The sequence below is a fragment of the Jaculus jaculus genome, chromosome 5, assembly GCF_020740685.1.
Source record: "Jaculus jaculus isolate mJacJac1 chromosome 5, mJacJac1.mat.Y.cur, whole genome shotgun sequence".
Taxonomy (NCBI): domain Eukaryota; kingdom Metazoa; phylum Chordata; class Mammalia; order Rodentia; family Dipodidae; genus Jaculus; species Jaculus jaculus.
The window spans coordinates 4,155,810-4,162,230 of NC_059106.1; the positions used below are offsets into that span (position 1 = coordinate 4,155,810).

At 47.9% G+C, this 6,421-nt stretch overlaps 1 pseudogene; it reads right to left on the reverse strand.

Moving 5' to 3' along the window:
- Nucleotides 1–1,990: 1,990 nt before the first annotated feature.
- LOC101618046 lies at nt 1,991–2,660 on the reverse strand (annotated as a pseudogene).
- Nucleotides 2,661–6,421: the final 3,761 nt, after the last annotated feature.

A 6,421-nucleotide genomic window follows, 5' to 3' on the forward strand; every position in this document is an offset into this window, starting at 1 on the left:
ACACACACACACACACACACATTATTGATGACTTCTATACTTACAGACTACAAACCATGGTATTTCTCTCCCCCCCAAAACTCTATCATATATATATGATATATATATATATATATACATATATATATATATATATACACACACATATATATATATATACACACACACATATATATATATATATACATATATATATATATCTTTACCATTTATTTAAAATCTTACTCAAAATATTAACTAAAACCATATCAAATGAACGAAGTGACTGCAACAAGACAGTTCTGGGCTCCTTCCATGAGGCCGCCCCTCCTAAAGGCAGCGCTGTCCAGAGAGGAAGGACAGACAGTTCTTTTCCTTCTCTAACCCAAGCATGTGGCCACTGGCTCGTCTGGGCCTTGTTGAACACATAGTGAAGCGTGTTTTCTAGAAAGCTGTAGCGACAACCACGGTTCAAATCGCATATTTACATCCTGATCAGTTCTTTATAACAAAAAGACAGGCTAAGGGCTGGAGAGATGGCGTAGCGGTTAAGCGCTTGCCTGTGAAGCCTAAGGACCCCGGTTCGAGGCTCGGTTCCCCAGGTCCCACGTTAGCCAGATGCACAAGGGGGCGCACACGTCTGGAGTTCGTTTGCAGAGGCTGGAAGCCCTGGCGCGCCCATTCTCTCTCTCCCTCTATCTGTCTTTCTCTCTGTGTCTGTCGCTCTCAAATAAATAAAAAATTTAAAAAAAAAAAAAGACAGGTTAAGGTGAAACGCAGTACGTAACGCCTGGTGGCAGGCAGCGGGGAGCAAGCAAGGCGGACGGCAGAGCGCTGGGCACGCTTGTCTTTCATGTCTACAGAGCTCCTTGCAATCGTCCCTTTAATCTGAAAGACCTGGACACAGCGTTAAGTGATAATGGCCTCTTCACCGTGTTCAAACTTGGTCTATAAGTGAGTAAGTGAGAAACCACAGTACAAAGTCTGCACTCCACCCAGTGCTTGATGCGGTGGAACTTGGGGAGCGCTCCATGCAGCTCAGCAGTTCCCACCTCTAAACTGAGTTCAGTCATTCAAACCGAAGTAACATTTATTCATCTATGTTCCCTGCAAACTGCTGTCTCTTGCCAGAACCTCAAGACATGTCTATGTGTCACCAAAAATTGTAGTCAGATTAAGCAGCAGCTGCATTACCTAAAACTGCCCCAAAACATCCCGAGCAGTTTTGAGAGAAAAAAGAAAATTACTTTAATACAAGGCATTATATCATATAGTATCCTTATGCATTAAGGTCAAGGACTCAAAAAAGCAGCGTGCTTATAAAGCAGTGTCAGGAGCTGTGCGTGGTAAACCGCCCGTCACACCAGTGTGCGGAAGGCTGAGGCCGGAGGGGCACACGCTGAGGGCTGCTGTTCGCAGAGGCCACACGCGTGTGCACAGGAGGCTAAGTGACATGACGACACACAGAACAAACACGGGAAAGATAAAGGCAAAAAAAATTTCAAATTAACATTCCTAGAATTGGTAGTTTTTATTTCTCCTTATACTTGCTTGATTCAAAGCTTCTAGAAATAGGGATGGATTTAGGGGAGAAAAGCTTTGGGGGCTACCCTGTGATACATGGTAAGACTCCATCTCAAAAAAAATTTTTAAATGGCAAGGACAGACAAGAGCACTTGTAGGGCAGAGAGTGTGTCAGCGTCACAGCACTGGGCACAGCCACGGGAGGACCTTGCCGAAGGGGCGCTCCTTCTGGGACAGCAAACGGACAATGAAAACAGCACAGATACAAGGCAACTTAAATCATGTCTCAGACACCTGATTACACTCAGCTCTAAGGAAGACAGAAAGATCCTATGCTCCTTGTTTGTGACTTTTAACCCCTAAAGCACCAAGGCAAAAGAGATCCACCTTGCATCTTAAAGTACCAATTGCCTGTGGCAAACATCTGCACAATCTAAAAAGCCAAGCAAATGAAATTACATAAAAAGCAAACTCCAATCACAGTGCTTTAGAAAATACAGTCACTGGTACTCTTGAGGGAGGGCACAGGCTCATGGACATTCTGGTCCAGACGGTGGCATTCCACTGCTTTGGAACAAAGGCCATCTCCTGCTTTGCACAAGAAGGAAAATCTTCCTTTTGTTGTGATATACAACATAAACAACAACTATACAAAAAGCAAAAATAGTAAGATGAAAAAAGAAATGGCTATCTTCCTCTTCCAAATTTGAGGATGGCGCCTTAAAAGATTTCACTGACTGTTCGGTTCCCACATGACCCCTGCTTTCTTCCAAAACCTCCTCGGGCTCCTCATCCTTGGGGGTGGTGGTCCAGTTGTAGTCTGGTTCTCCGTAGTCTCCACTGTCCGCAGTGCCTTTGGATGGGGATGGAGAACTATTGGGGGACAGGATCTCGTCTTCCACGCTGGGACGGTCATTGCTGTCGGCCTCCTCGAGGGACACAGAAGTGGTGGGCAGGGGCGTGGGAGCTACCAACGCTCCTCCGCTCTTCTCAGTGCTGGTTGACTTGATGTGGGAACCAGGTTTGGTTTCGTTTTCAGAATTCGAAATGTGTACGATTAGGGGAGAATTCTTTGGGTCGTGTGCAGCATTACCCAGTGACTTGATGGTCGCGAGCAGGAGCGTCCGGAGCAGCGGCTGCGCCCGCAGGACCCTCATCCGCCCCAGGGCAGCGGCAGGAAGAAGCTAGAATACAGGGGTCTGGGGAGATAGACATTGCAAGCAAGCACTTTTAATCACTGAGCTTTTGGTCTAGGTTCCCCAGGACCTGTGTAAAGCCTAATGCATGAAGTGGCACATCAGTCTGGAGTTAATCTGCAGCAACAAGTGGCCCGGGCACCCATTCTCTCTCTGTTTCTGGCTCAAATAAAGAAAGATATTTCTTAAATCATAATACAGATTATGTGATATCCTAAAAACTTTTAGGGAAAAGGAAAAAGAAAGCCAACTGCATCTTAAGAAATACAGAACCTGTAACCCCAGTCCTTGGGGAGACAGAGGCAGGAGGACTGCTGCCAACTCAGCCTGATGGACAGCCAGAGCTATGTGCTGAGATTGCACTTAGAAAGACTAAACACTGGGCTGGAGAGAAGGCTCAGTGGTTAAGGTGCTTGCCTACAAAAGCTGAAGCCTGGGGCTGGAGAGATGGCTTAGCGATTAAGTGCTTGCCTATGAAGCCTAAAGACCCCGGTTCAAGGCTCGATTCCCCAGGACCCACGTTAGCCAGATGCACAAGGGGGCGCATGCGTCTGGAGTTCGTTTGCAGTGGCTGGAGGCCCTGGCATGCCCATTCTCTCTCTGTAAATACTTAAAAAATAAAGATGGGGATGGAGAGATCACTCAGCTGTTAAGGTACTTGCCTGCAGTGCTTAAGGACCCGAGTTTGATTCCCCAGTACCCACATAAAGCCAGATGCACAAAGTGGTGCATGTGTCTGGAGTTCATTTGCAGTGGCTAGAGGCCCTGGTGTGCCCGGTCTCTCCATCTGCCTATTTCTCTCACTCATTCTCATAAACAAACAAACCAACAAACATCAAATGAAAAGTAAAAGGAGAACTATGTCAAATTCCTGTGTGAAAATATGCTGCACAAGGAACTATATCTTTTTCAAGCACATAACACATTAATAACAGGAAAGAAAAAGTACTGACTTCCCACCACCTCTTCTTTTCCAAAAAGTAAGTCTTACATTAAGGGGAAATGCTTCTAAAAGTGTAAATGAGTCTGGCGGGTTTGTTCTCTTTTCGGGATGTCTCCCTGACCAGTTCCGAAGAGAGTCTGGCCGCTGGCCGCTGATGTGTAACTCTCTGCTGCTCACTGGTTGTGTCAACACTCACCTTGGCTGCTCCTTTGCTTCCACGTGCTCACCTCACACGTAGACAAGTGACCAGCAGTGGCGTCCCTTGAGGGCTTTGATGAGCTCGTGCCTGTTTCCATAAACACGGGGTGAGCCCTGGGTAGCACTGTAGCGATCAAGTTCAAGGCCAGAACCACGAGCTGTCTTGGTCCATTTCCGTACGCTTCTGCACTGTGTGTGGATGCGTGGCTACAGTGCCAGCTGTCACCATTTTTCCTGCCGCACTGCCATTTTGCAGTCTGTGGTTTCTTGCCTCGCTGTCATCTGTTCGTGGCTCCGGTCCTTCCCTCCATGCTGAGACCGACAGCTCACCGTCCCTGCGCTTGCTGGTCCTGGCAAATGTCCAGGGGCCCTCCCCCCCCATCGTGACTTGGACAGGCTTTGCTGGTGAGGGTTGAAGTTTGGGTCTGGCTGCCGTGAGCTTCTTGATGAGGACCATCGCCACTCTGAAGGGCTGTGATAACGCAAAGATGCTTTAACTGTCAGAAAAAAGCTAACTTCAACTCTCCTTTGTAGTCAACTTGTTTTTCAACATTCAGACCAACTGGACACATCAGTTCACTATGTAGACTTGTAGGTGAAGCCACTATGTCCAAGCCATCTGTTATTGCCTCCTGAGGTATTTATATAAGAATTGAGGCTCAGGGCTGGGGAGATGGGTAAGTGACTAAGGAGCTTGTCTGTAAAGCCTAATGACTCAGGTTTGATTCCCCAGTACCCACATGGAGCCTGATGCACAAAGTGGCCTATGCATCTGGAGTTCATTTGTAGTGACTGGAGGCGCTGACATGTCTATTCTTTCTCTGTGTCTGTCTGTCTTTCTTTGCTTGCAAATAAATAAATATTTTTTTTCAGGGCTGGAAGGATGTCTTAGTGGTTAAGACACCTACCTGCAAAGCCTAAGGACCCAGGTTCAATTCTCCAGTACCCACGTAATCCGGATGCACAAGGTGCCACATGCATCTGGAGTTCGCTTGCGGTGGCTAGAGGCCCTAGCATGCCCATTGTTTCTCTTGCTCTGTTTCTCTCTCTGTAAAATAAATTAGAATAAAAAAAATTATTTTCCTTTTCTTTTTTTTTTTCCCCAAGGTTTGGTTCTTCACTCTAGTTCAAGCTGGCCTGGAATTCACTATATAGTCTCAGGCTGGCCTTGAACTCATGGGGATTCTCCTATCTCTGCCTCCCGAGTGCTGGGATGAAAGGTGTGTGCCACCACACCTGGCAAATAAAACATTAAAACGAAAGATAGGAAGGAAGGAAGGAAGAAATTGAAACTCCTTCCCCAGCTCTGGGGTCCACTAACTGTGGCTAGAGCAAGACTCAGGGATCCTGTGGATGCCTGCACCTCCATATCTTAACTATTTTAGCTTTTTGGGGACCCTCTATACTGATTCCCACAGGGGCCACGCAGGCTAGCCCCGCCAGCAGGTGAGCGCCTTCTTACCCACGTGTCCTTGTCCAGCACTTGTTGTCGTGAATTTTTTTTTCATTTATTTATTTGAGAGAGAAAGAGACAGATAGAGAATGGGCGCACCAGGGCCTCCAGCCACTGCAAACAAACTCCAGATGCGTGCGCCCCCTTGCGCATCTGGCTTATGTGGGTCCTGGGGAGTTGAACCTGGGTCCTTTGGTTTTGTAGGCAAAAGCCTTAACTGTTAAGCCAGCTCTCTAGCCCCTGTTGTCATTTTTTTTATGTTAGCCTTTTTGACTGTGGTAGGATGGGAACTAAAAGTCCTGGGCTAGAACAGACCCGGCCTCAAAAAAAAAACAAAACAAAAAACAAACCCTCAGCAATTATATATTTCCAATGTTACATAACAGTGCCACCTAATGTTCAGTTTCTGCAACTACTGACATTAATTCAAAATTGGTACAGTTCGAGCTGGGCGTGGTGGCGCACGCCTTTAATCCCAGCACTCGGGAGGCAGAGGTAGGAGGATCGCCGAGAGTTCGAGGCCACCCTGAGACTACATAATGAATTCCAGGTCAGCCTGAGCCAGAGTGAGACCCTACCTCAAAATATTAGTCATTTACATATATATGTGTGTATTTATATATATGTGTAATCTGAAGAGAAGAGAAAAGAGATTGGGTATCCCAGAGCCTCTTGCCACTGCAAACAAACTGCAGACACACGCGCCACGTTGTATCTGTTACGTAGGTCCTGGGAGATTCTGCACCCTGAGTCATGTCCCCAGGCCCCTTACCACCCTTTCCTTGCTCGGGGACTTGTCACTAGCTCCACCTGTGAGCTCGATTTAAAGCCTCGTTGCTTGTGTTCTTGCTCTGTTTGGAACTTACAGAGCAGAGGCGGAGGCCACGGAAAGCTTTTCACGGAGCAAGCAGCGAGGTTCAAATCCTGCGCATCCTTCTGGCCGCAAGCAGAAGCTTTCTGAGAGCCACCGCCCAGCCGGCCCTTCCTTGTGCCACGGGCAGATGGCGCCGGCGGGTCGGGCACGCAAGGGGACGTCGCGCTCGGAGCCGGCCTCGGCTCGGGGAGCCCGGCGTCCACGTGGCCTTCCCCTGCCCCGGCGCGCTCGGGCTGGGACGGTGGAGATCCGGG